Source organism: Trachypithecus francoisi, unplaced genomic scaffold (assembly GCF_009764315.1).
Source record: "Trachypithecus francoisi isolate TF-2019V2 unplaced genomic scaffold, Tfra_2.0 Lachesis_group5, whole genome shotgun sequence".
NCBI classification, from domain to species: domain Eukaryota; kingdom Metazoa; phylum Chordata; class Mammalia; order Primates; family Cercopithecidae; genus Trachypithecus; species Trachypithecus francoisi.
The window spans coordinates 127,596,010-127,609,300 of NW_022681470.1; the positions used below are offsets into that span (position 1 = coordinate 127,596,010).

Below are 13,291 nucleotides of genomic sequence, written 5' to 3' on the forward strand. Positions count from 1 at the left end.
TTATTTTCTTTTCTTTTTTAGACGGGATCTTTCTCTGTTGCCCAGGCTGGAGAGCAGTGGCACAATCAGGACTCACTGCAGCCTCAACGTCCTGGGCTCAAGAGATTCTCCCATTTCAGCCAGCTGAGTGACTGGGACTATAGGCGTGTGCCACCATGCCTCGCTAGTTTTTAAATTTTTTGTAGAGATGGGCATCTCACTATGTTGCCCAGGCTGATCTCAAACTCCTAAGCTGAAGTGGTCCTCCTGCCTCAGTCTCCCAAAGTGCTAGGATTACAGGCATGAGCTACTGTGCCCTGCCAATTTATCACTATTGTTTCCATATTTCTAGTACTATATATACTACCTCAATTAAAAATTTTGAACTATATTAATTCTTTAAATCCATCACCAAAGAACACCAAAGCATCAAAACACCAGATACCCTGAGAAAAAAAGTGAACAAAAATTTATTCACTTCTTTCATTACCCCTACAATAATAGGACTATCTGTTGTTATCCTAATCATTTCATTTCTAAATATCATGTTTCCTGCCCCCAATCACCTAATCAATAATCTATTAGTCTCTGTTCAACAATGATTCATGCAGCTCATACTAAAACAAATAACAATACATAATATTAAAGAGCACATTTGATCTCTAACATTAATTTCACTTATTTATCAGTTAAACAAATTTACTAGGATTATTACCCCACTCACTCCCACCAGCCACTCAATTATCAGAAAATCTAGGTATAACTATCCCACTATCAGTAGGAGCAGTAATTACCTGCTTTTACCAGAAAACAGAGCATTATTAATGGCTCACTTCCTACCACAAGGAACACCTGTTCCACTTATCCCCATGCTAGTAATTATTGAAACTATAATATTAGCCTTTTTATTCAACCCATGGCTCTAGCAGTACAATTAACAGTCATCATTACAGTGGTCATCTACCATATGCTTAATCGATGGAGCCACCTTAATCCTAATACCCATTTGCCCGGCAACAGCCTTAATTACATTTCTCATTACTTATCACTCCTGAATTTACGGTTGCCCTAATTCAGGCTAACATCTTCACACTTCTAGTTAGGCTTTACCTAGATGATAATGCTTAGTCACCCACCAGACCCACATCTACCATACAGTTGCCCCTAGCTCTTGATCACTTACCAGTTCTGTTCATAGCATTTGGTAATATGATTTCACTTTAATTCAATTACTTTACTATCCTTAGTTGTACTAACTGATACATTAAACGTATATCAATGATAACAAAATGCAGTCAAAGAAAACGCATTTCAAGGCCACTACACATTAATTGTTCAAAAAGGCATATAATACAAAATGATTCTCTTTATTGTATCAATGTAATTATTGGTGTCACCATTTTTATCCTTTGCTTCTTATGTCAATCGCAATTCCTTTTCTTTTTTTTAAGATAGAGTCTCACTCTGTCTTCCAGGTTGGAGTGCAGTGGCGTGATCTTGGCTCACTGCAGCCTTGACCTCCAGGGCTCAAGTGATCCTCCCACATGAGCCCCCCGTGGACCACCATGGCCAGCTAATTTTTGTATTTTTTGTAGAGAGGAGGTCTGCCTATATTGCCCAGCTAATTGCAATTTCACTTCATATCTAATCACCCTTTCAGATGTGATGCTGCCTGACAGTGACATTTTGTAAATGTAGTCTGACTATTTGTATACATCTCTATTTATTGATGAGGATCCTATTTTAGTATTAATCAGCACAAGTGACTTCCAATCAATTAGCTTTGGTATCAACCTGAAAAAGAATAATCAGTCTTACATTAACCTTATTAACTAATACATTACTAGCATTACTGCTTATCATCATTGCATTCTGATTACCACAATTAAATATCCATACAGAAAAATCAAGGGTATACAAATGCAGATTTGATCCAACAGCATCTTCCCAGCTATGATTTGCCATAAAATTTTTCTTAGTAGCTATAGTGTTCTGATTATTCAATCTAGAAATCACCTTCCAATTACCATTACCATGAGTATCTCAAATAAACAACTCGAAACTCATACTCGTTATGGCACTAATTTTTATCCTTATCCTATCCCTAGGCCTAGTTTATGAATGGATCCAAAAAGGACTAGAATTAATTAAATATGGTTTTTAGTTTAAATTAAAACAAACAATTTCAACCCATTAAATTATATTTCATAATTACCAACATATCTTCATTTTTATTAACATTATTCTAGCTTATATTGCATACTTAATACAGCTCTCAGTATGCCAATCACATGTATTTTCATTATTATGTTTAGATGGCATAATGTTATGATTATTTATTGTAAAATTATAATTTTTTGTTTTTTGTTTCATTATAAATTTTGTTTGTTTTTTGTTTTGTTTTGTTTCAGACGGAGCCTCACTATGTTGCCCAGGCTGGACTCAAACCTATCCTCTCAGCTCAGCCCCCTGCGTGGCTGGAATTTACAGATACATGCCACTGCATCTGGCCATAATTTTAAATATTTACCTTATCCCACTCCATCCAAGTCCAACTTAACTACTTTCCCTAATAAGTATAACAAATCAACACCATCTCCCAAAAAAAAAATCAGATACATGAAAAAGCTATATTTCTCAGTATTAATTTTTTTTTTTTTGAGACAGGGTCTCACTGTCACCCAGGCTAGAGTGCAGTGATGTGATCACAGCTCACAGCAGCCTTCGCCGCGCCCGAGCGATCCTTCCACCTCAGCCACCTGAACAGCTGAGACCACAGGTGTGCACCACGACAGCTGGCTACTTTTTTGCATTTTTTGTAGATACAGGGTTTTGCCATGTTGCCGAGGTTGGTCTCTAACTCCTCAAGCGATTCTCCAGCTTCAGGCATCCCAAGGTGCTGGGTTTACAGGCTTGAGCCGCCACGCCTGGCCAATATTAATTTTTCTACAAATATTCTTAATCATGACATTTACTGCTACAGAACTAATTCTATTCTATATTATCTTTGCAGCAGCTCTAATCCCAATTCTAATCACTGTCACTTGATGAGGAAGCTGAAGAGAACAATTCAATGCAAGACTTTATTTCCTGTCCTACACACTGATTGGCTGTTCAACCCTACTCATAGCATTAATCTATATCCAAAATTCCTCAGACTCATTAAATTTTTAAAGAACCGCTATTGAATTCAAACATGACCAAGCTCCTGATCTAATGTCTCCCATGATTAGCATACATAATAGCATTCCTAGTAAAAATACCCCTTTACCGCCTCCACCTCTGACTACCAAAAGCGCATGTAGAAGCCCCAATTGCAGCCAATTACTAAAACTAGGAGGCTGTAGCATAAAATGAAATTTTACAATTTTAAATCCACTAACAGAATACATAACCTATTCATTTCTTATATTATCCCTAGGAGGAACTATTGTAACAGCTCTATTTGTTTACACCAAACAAGACTTAAAATCACTCATTGCCTATTCATCCATAAGTCTTGTAGCACTAGTAAAACTAGTCATTTTTATTCTAATGCCATGAAGTGTTACAGGAGCCACAGCCCTAATAATTGTCCATGGCCTCATGTCATCAATGTTGCTGTGCCTCAAAAACTCAATCTATGAACAAATCCACAGTTGAACTATACTATTAGCTCTCAAACTACAGATATTACCTCCTTTAATACAACATGAGTACTGGCTAGCTAACTTATCTAGCCCTACCACCACTATGAACCTAATTGGAAAATTACTTGTGGTTATAGCATTATTTTTGTGATCTAGTTTTACCACTATCCTAATAGGACTTAATATACCAATTACAGCCCTATATTCACTCTACATATTAAACATAATACGATGAGGAAAATATACACACCACATTAATAACATTAAGCCAGCCAGGCGCGGTGGCTCATGCCTGTAATCCCATACTTGGGAGGCCAAGGCAAGTGGATCACCTGAGGTCAGGAGTTCCAGACCAGCCTGGCCAACATGGTGAAACACTGTGTCTACTAAAAATACAAAAATCAGCCAGGTGTGGTGGCAAACGCCTGTAATCCCAGCTATTCAGGAGGCTGAGGCAGGAGAATCGCTTGAGCCCGGGAGGCGGAGGTTGCAGTGAGTCGAGATTGCACCATTGCATTCCAGCCTGGGCGACAGAGAGACTCCTCAAAAAAACAAACAAAACAAAACAAAAAACATTAAACCATCATTGACATGAGAAAAATATTCTAATACTTATGTATTTCTTCTCCTATCACTCCTATCACAACCCCCAAATTATTCTAGTACCCATATATTGTAAATATCGTTAAACAAAACATTATACTGTGACTAAAATAACAGAAGCCTAAAACTCCTTATTTACTGAGAAAGTATGCAAAAATTACTAACTCATGCCTCCATGTAGAATAATATTGTTTTTCAATTTTTAAAGCATAGAAGTAATACATGGGTGTTAGAAGCTAAAAAAAAATGAGTGTAACTCCAAATAAAAGCAATAAATTTGTTCTCTTCCTCTATCATAATTTCACTTACCATCTTAATTATTAACACTTCCTAAGATACCTCTTATCCTCACTTCAAGAAAACTATTTCGTATGCTTTTGCTACGAGCCTAATTCCAATCCTAATATTTATCTATTCAGGCCAAGAAATAACTATTTCAAACTGACATTGGATGACTATTCAAATCTTAAAACTGACAGTCAGACAGAGGTCCACACTTTTAGAGGCGAAGTTACCACACACCTACAATGCTTGCAGAAACCAAAGCACCTTCCTCATGGTTGCCTGGGCCAGCTGGGCGTCTCCAGCAGGTACCGCCGATGAGAAGTGCACCCAGGCCAGCACTAGCAGCAGCCCCACCATCTGTAGTTGGCTCACCTGTTGCTGTACCCCACCGCCAGGTCTGATGATCCAAATGACAACTGCTGCAGCTGGCATGGCTGTCAGGCACACACTGGGTCAGGTCATCACTGGGAGCTTCAGAAGAGTAAGTAATGCTGAGCCGTCAAAGCCTGATGTCTCTAAGTAGGGCCCTCAGAAACCCAGCTGGCACAGCAGCAGCAAGAGCAGCAGCAGTTTGGCCCTTGCTTCTATGAGATAAACGGTTTTTGGAGTGTGCCTGGAACCAGAGTGACATAAAGCTCTGTGAGGGTTTCAGTAAGGTGTTGAAACTATGCAGACTTGCAGATGAATTAACCTAGTCAAAAAATTCAGATTGAAGAAATGAAAAATCGGCTCACCTGACCAAGTTAATTTAGCATAAAAAATATAGTTGACAATAAAGTATAAAGTGTAAAACCATCAGTTAAACTTCTCTTTCATTAATAGCTTCCTTGCTTCAGAATTGCAATGGAAAAGAGTGTTCTCACTGTATACAAGTTCACTGAGATGGTATAGAATCTCCGGCTGGGCAAATGTTTGTGTGGCCTCCTTAAACCTGCCATTGTGGTGTTATTGTTTGTGAGTTAGTTGAAATAACGTGATTTTCTTTAAAAAAAATTTTTTTTTTTGTAGAGAGGAGGTCTCACTATGTTGGCCAGGCTAGTCTCCAACTCCTGGGCTCAAGTGATCCTCCTGCCTCAGCCTTCCAAACTGCTCACTTACAGGTATGAGTCACTGCACCTGGTTGTGATTTTCTTAAAAAAAAAAAAAAAAAGACACTCATCCCCAAGTTACATTACTTCTGAATGATATCTGTACTAGTAGCACCCTTCATCACTTGGTCAATCATAGTATTTTTTTTTTTTTTTTTTTGAGATGGAGTCTCGCTCTGTCGCCCAGGCTGGAGTGCAGTGGTGTGATCCCGGCTCACTGCAAGCTCCGCCTCCCGGGTTTACGCCATTCTCCTGCCTCAGCCTCCCGAGTAGCCGGGACTACAGGCGCCTGCCACCTCGCCTGGCTAGTTTTTCATATTTTTTAGTAGACGGGGTTTCACCGTGTTAGCCAGGATGGTCTCGATCTCCTGACTTTGTGATCTGCCCGTCTCAGCCTCCCAAAGTGCTGGGATTACGGGCTTGAGCCACTGCGCCCGGCCAATCATAGAATTTTCAATGTGGGCCGGGCGCAGTGGCTCACGCCTGTAATCCCAGCACTTTGGGTGGCCAAGGTGGGCAGATCACCTGAGGTCAGGAGTTCAAAACCAGCCTGGTCAACATGGTGAAATCCCATCTCTACTAAAGATACAAAAATCAGCCAGGCATGGTGGTGCATGCCTGTAGTCCCAGCTACTTGGGAGGCTGAGGCAAGAGAATCTCTCAAACTCGGAAGGTGGAGGTTGCAGTGAGCCAAGATCCAGCCACTGCACTCCAGCCCAAGCAATAGAGTGAGATTCTATCTCAAACAAAAAGAATTTTCAATGTGATATATACATTTAGACCCAAATATTAATTGATTCTTTAAATATCTACTTGTATTTTTCATCACTATACAAATTTTAGTTACTGCCAAAAACCTCTTCCATCAGCAGATGAGAAGGAGTAGGAATTACATTATTTTTACTTAGCAGATGATGATGATAACACAGCCAAACAGATGCAGATACAGCAGCCATCCAGGCAATCTTACATAACAGTATTGGATATTTGGGATTCATATTATCAATGGAATGATTTCTATTGTACTTGAACATATGAGAATTTTAACAAATTTTATTGCTCAACCCCAACCCTGATATTCCCACTGGGACATTCTCCCATGGCTCCCTATTGAGAAAATAAACTATTCTGCTTTGTCTAAGTAAATCTTCCCACTTTGTGATTCCATCATGGTAACCTGATTCCCTCCTTCCCACTAACTAGGGCAAAACAAAGGCACCTGGGCTCTGTCCTGATTCATATTCACAGCCTGCATTCAGTGTGGGTCATGTTCTCACTAACCTATGTCTAGGTGACTACTAGAGTCTTCTCACTGGTCTCAGCATTGAGTCATTCTTCACTGCAATTTTACATACTACTTGCTGATTTATTATATTTGTACTCCTTCTTCATAACCACCACAGTGTAATTTTACATTTACTGTAATTATATGATTAAAATCTTCCTCTACCACTAGACTGTAAATTACATAAGAACAGGAACAATGTGTTTGCTCACTATGAATTTGCAGTGCCTAGCTCAGTACCTTAAGTATTAGACACTGGAGAAATATCTATTGAGTAAATGAATAGCAATTTAAAATATAGGGGTGTGCAGTTTTTTGCCAATTTATTACTTTGAGTCAAGACTCTACCTTACTCAAGCTTAAGAGGTTTCCCAATGCCTCTCAGACCAAACCCAAAAAAGTCTTCTTGATAATGGTCCTCTGTTGCCACACACACGTTCCCTTCACCTTTAAGGTGTGCCACTGCTCCAGGAAGGTGTCGCTCTATCCAGTCTTCAGAACAAACTGTGGCAATTTCCACTCCTTTGCACTTGTTCATGTTCTATTCCAAATCATGGCTCTGTTCCTCCAAATCCTTAAGATGGTAACAGGTCATGACAGCTGTATTATTTTCAAGGAATTTAGGTTTCAGAAAAATCCTAGGAAGTCCTTTTAAAAAAAAAGAACCTTCAGCTGGGCGCAGTGGCTCATGCCTATAATCCTAGCACTTTGGGAGGCTGAGGTGGGCAGATCACTTGAGGTCAGGAGTTCGAAACCAGCTTGGCCAACATGGTGAAACCCCGTCTCTACTAAAAAATACAAAAAACTAGCTGGGCGAGGTGGCAGGCGCCTGTAGTCCCAGCTACTCGGGAGGCTGAGGCAGGAGAATGGCGTGAACCTGGGAGGCGGAGCTTGCAGTGAGCTGAGATCCGGCCACTGCACTCCAGCCCCGGGGACAGAGCGAGACCCCGTCTCAAAAAAAAAAAAAAAATTAGCCAGGTGTGGTGGTGCACGCCTGTAGTCCCAGCTACTTGGGAGGCTGAGGCTGGAGAATTGCTTGAACCTGGGACACGCAGGTTGCAGTGAGCCGAGATTGCGCCACTGCATTCCAGCCTGAGCAACACAGTGAGACTCCGTCTCAAAAAAAAAAAAAAAAAAAAAAAACCTTCACCTCTAGAGGGGCCAGGATCCATTTAGTGGCTTCTAAATATGGCAACATAAATGTAGCAGTTACACTAATTCCAGGAATTAAAACTTGAGATTTTAAATCCATTTTACCTTATTAAGAAATTCATTTTGTTTGTCTTGATAAAGCAAAAAAACTATGAATAAAAATGTGATCACTTCCTACAGCAATTAATTCATCTGTGAGACTTTTTTTTTTTTTTTTTTTGCTGTATGCTTTGTTATAAGCACTTAAAGCTTGTGAGCTCCTGTTGGGCTTCCAGCAATACATTATAATTTCAAAAGGGTTCTGTGATCAAATACATCAGGGAAACTGATGTAGGGTATTACGGGACACACAAGGACACTGGTTTGTTTTGTTTTTATTCTTTTGAGACAGGGTCTCGCTCTGTCCCCCAGGATGGAGTGCAGTAGCACAATCACAGCCCACTGCAACCTCTGTCTCACAGGCTCAAGTGATCCTCCCACCTCAGCCTCCCGAATAACTGGGAAGACAGACACGTGCCACAACATTTGGCTAATGTTTAAATTTTTTGTAGAGATGGGGTCTCCCTTATTGCCCAAGCTGGTCTTGAACTCCTGGACTCAAGCGATCCTCACACCTCAGCCTCCCCAAAATGCTGAGGTTACAGGTGTGAGCCATGGCGCCTGGCCTGGAAGAGTGGTTTTTTAAAGGAAAACCAACAGTTGAATATCAGATCTGTAAATGTCAAGAATGAGAAAAAAAAAAAAGCAGTCAGTGCTAGTGACACTGCATTTATACAGCCCTTGTAGAAGCACTTTAAAGCACCTAAAAACAAAAATGCATTCCCAAAGATAGAAAGGTTATCAATATTATTTCTCTTTTCTAGACAGGAGAAAAATAACTTACTAAAAGTGATTATATAATCAATTTCGGATTTACATTCCCTGGTTTTTCCCCCAAAATAAGTTTAGAAGATTCAATTTCCCTCCCTGAGAACTGTGGTGTTATGGCAAGGGTATCATTAAGTGCTATACGTAGTAAATTAAAGTTGTACAGGCGTTAAAACATATAAATCATGTATAAGCACATTCAAGAATTTAAATTATCTATAGTATGGAAGAGTAAAGAATTTGAAGTTGAAGGATCTAGGTTTTGATCATGGCCACAATACTAATTACTGAGATTTTCAACAAGTTACTTAACTGAGTTGTTGCAAAGAGCAAATGAGTTTACATATGCAAATCTTAGAAACATAACAGGATGTCTGCTGTGAATTCATGTTATAAATTTACCAATGTTGTGAGAACTGGATTGTAATGGGGAAACAGTAGGGGCATTAATAATAGGAGCTGTCACTTACCGGACATGTACTAAGGGCTTTTCATTCCTCTTCATTAACTCCTCACACCTGCCCAATGTGGTAAGTATTCTATTTGGTGGAACCATGGGGACTTTCCATTTCTGTCGGTTAAAAATGGTCAGTTATTGCTGGGCACGGTGACTCACGCCTGTAATCCCAGCACTTTGGGAGGCCAAGGTGGGTGGATCACGAGGCCAGGAGATGAAGACCATCCTGGCTAACACAGTGAAAACCCATCTCTACTAAAAATACAAAAAAAAATTAGCCAGGCATGGTGGCAGGCGCCTGTAGTCCCAGCTACTCTGGAGACTAGGCAGGAGAATGGCGTGAACCCAGGAGGTGGAGCTTGCAGTGAACCAAGATCGCACCACTGTACTCCAGCCTAGGCGACAGAGCAAGACTCCGTCTCAAAGAAACAAAACAAACAAAAAAAAGTCAATTATAAGCAGTTTCATATGGTTAAAACTATCCTCTTGCTGGTTTAGAGAAACTGAAAGACAGAGAGACTTGGGTAAGATAAAAGAGCCAGTGCCTGGTAAAACTGAGGTTGGTAAGCCAATACCAGTTGATGTCAGTACCAACACTCTTGGCCAATATGTTATATAAATTCCCAGCAAAGAGGCAAGTCTAATAGTTTAGCAGATGTAAACTCTAAGTTTCAATCAAGTATTGATTGCATGCTATCAGATAACATACAAACAATCAAGAAATGATACCACAGCAAATTCAAAATATGAATCAAATGTACACATTAATTAAAGCAGCGCAAGCGAAGATGGCTGAATAGGAACAGCTCCGGTCTGCAGCTCACAGTGTGATCAACACAGAAGACGGGTGATTTCTGCATTTCCAACTGAGGTACCTGGTTCATCTCATCGGGACTGGTTCCCAAGGAGGGCAAGCCGAAGCAGGGTGGGGCATCACCTCACCCTGGAAGCGCAAGGGGTCAGTGGATTTCCCTTTCCTAGCCAAGGGAAGCCATGACAGACTGTACCAGGAAAATCGGGACACTCCCACCTTAATACTGTGCTTTTCCAATGGTCTTAGCAAACAGCATACCAGGAGATTATATCCTGTGCCTGGCTTAGCAGGTCCCAAGCCCACCCACAGAGCCTTGCTCACTGCTAGCTCAGCAGTCCAAGATCTAACTGAGATGAGGCAGCCTGGCTGCCAGTAGGGGGTTGTCTGCCATTGCTGAGGCGTGAGTAGGTAAACAAAGCGGCCTGGAAGTTCCAACTGGGTGAAGCCCACCACAGCTCAACGAGGCCTGCCCTGCCCTGCCTGCCTCTGTAGACTCCACCTCTGGGGGCAGGGCATAGCTGAACAAAAGGCAGCAGAAACTTCTGCAGACTTAAATGTTCCTGTCTGATAGCTCTGAAAAGAACAGTGGTTCTCCCGGCACAGTGTTTGAGCTCTGAGAATGGATAGACTGTCTCCTCAAGTGGGTCCCTGACCCCCATGTAGCCTAAATGGGAGACACCTCCCAGGAGGGACTGACTGACACCTCACAGCTGGGTGCCCCTCTGAGACGAAGCTTCCAGAGGAAGGATCAGGCAGCAATATTTGCTGTTCTGCAGCCTCCGCTGGTGATACCCAGGCAAACAGGGTCTATAGTGGACCTCCAGCAAACTCCAACAGACCTGCAGCTGAGGGACCTGACTCTTAGAAGGAAAACAAACAAACAGAAAGGAATAGCATCAACATCAACATAAAGGACATCCACACCAAAACCACATCTATAGGTCACCAGCATCAAAGACCAAAGTTAGATAAAACTACAAAGATGGGGAGAAACCAGAGCAGAAAAGCTGAAAATTCTAAAAACCAGAGCACCACTTTGCCTCTAAAGGATCGCAGCTCCTCACCAGCAACGGAACAAAGCTGGATGGAGAATGACTTTGATGAGTTGACAGAAGTAGGCTTCAGAAGGTCAGTAATAAATTTCTCTGAGCTAAAGGAGGATGTTTGAATCCCATCGCAAGGAAGCTAAAAACCTTGAAAAAAGATTAGATGAATGGCTAACTAGAATAAACAGTGTAGAGAAGACTTTCCTAAATGACCTGATGGAGCTGAAAACCATGGCACGAGAATGATGTGACACATGCACAAGCTTCAATAGTCGATTCGATCAACTGGAAGAAAGGGTATCAGTGATTGAAGATCAAATGAATGAAATGAAGGGAGAAGAGAAGTTAAGAGAAAAAAGAGTAAAAAGGAATGAACAAAGCCTCCAAGAAATATCGGACTATGTGAAAAGACCAAATCTACGTTTGATTGGTGTACCTGAAAATGATGGGGAGAATGGAACCAAGCTGGAAAACACTCTTCAGGATATTATCCAGGAGAATTTCCCCAACCAAGCAAGGCAGGCCAACATTCAAATTCAGGAAATACACAGAACACTGCAAAGATACTCCTCGAGAAGATCAACCCCAAGACTCACCAAGGTTGAAATGAAGGAAAACATGTTTAGGGCAGCCAGAGAGAAAGTTTGTGTTACCCACAATGGGAAGCCCATCAGACTAACGATGGACCTCTCGGCAGAAAATCGACAAGCCAGAAGAGAGTGAGGGCCAAAATTCAACATTCTCACAAAAAGAATTTTCAACCCAGAATTTCATATCCAGTCAAACTAAGCTTCATAAGTGAAGGAGAAATAAAATCCTTTACAGACAAGCAAATGCTGAGAGATTCTGTCACCACCAGGCCTGCCTTACAAGAGATCCTGAAGGAAGCACTAAACAGGAAAAGGAACAACCAGTACCAACCACTGCAAAAACATGCCAAATTGTAAAGACCATCAATGCTAGGAAGAAACTGCATCAAGTAACAGGCAAAATAACCAGCTAACATCATAATGACAGGATCAAATTCACACATAACACTACTAATCTTAAATGTAAATGGGCTAAATATCCCAATTAAAAGACACATACTGGAAAATTGGATAAAGAGCCAAGACCCATCAGTGTGCTGTATTCAGGAGACCCATCTCACATGCAAAGACACATATAGGCTCAAAATAAAGTGATGGAGGAAGATCTACCAAGCAAATGGAAAGCAAAAAAAAAGCAGGGGTTACAATCCTGGTCTCTGATAAAACAGACTTTAAACCAACAAAGATCAAAAGAGACAAAGAAGGCCATTACATAATGGCAAAGGGATCAACTCAACAAGAAGAGCTAACTATCCTAAATATATATGCACCCAATACAGGAGCACCCAGATTCGTAAAGCAAATACTCAGAGACCTACAAAGATGCTTAGACTCCCACACAATAATAGGAGACTTTCTCTCGGCTTTCAGCTCAGAGGAGGCCAAGGTACAACTTTCTTTGGTCATTCCGAATCCGGGTTCATCCGACACCAGCCGCCTCCACCATGCCGCTGAAGTTCGACCCCAGCGAGATCAAACTCATAAACCTGAGGGGCACTGGAGGTGAAGTCGGTGCCACTTCTGCGCTGGTCCCACGATCGGCCCCCTGGGTCTGTCTCCAAAAAATGTTGGTGATGACATTGCCAAGGCAACGAGTGACTGGAAGGGCCTGAGGATTACAGTGAAACTGACCATTCAGAACAGACAGGCCAAGATTGAGGTGGTGCTTTCTGCCTCTGCCCTGATCATCAAAGCCCTCAAGGAATCCCCAAGAGACAGAAAGAAACAGAAAAACATTAAACACAGTGGGAATATCACTTTTGATGAGATCGTCAACATTGCTCGACAGATGCGGCACCGATCCTTAGCCAGAGAACTCTCTGGAACCATTAAAGAGATCCTGGGGACTGCCCAGTCTGTGGGCTGTAATGTTGATGGCCGCCACCCTCATGACATCATAGATGACATCAACAGTGGTGCTGTGGAATGCCCAGCCAGTTAAGCACAAAGGAAAATATTTCAGTAAAGGATCATTTGACAACTGGTGGAAAAAAAAA

General features: G+C 41.4%; 1 pseudogene across 1 annotated transcript; it reads left to right on the top strand.

The window, feature by feature from the left end:
• The first annotated feature begins 12,724 nt into the window (after positions 1 to 12,724).
• Positions 12,725 to 13,291, top strand: LOC117074309 (annotated as a pseudogene). Its single transcript, XR_004433544.1, has one exon. The product of XR_004433544.1 is annotated as a 60S ribosomal protein L12-like (transcript).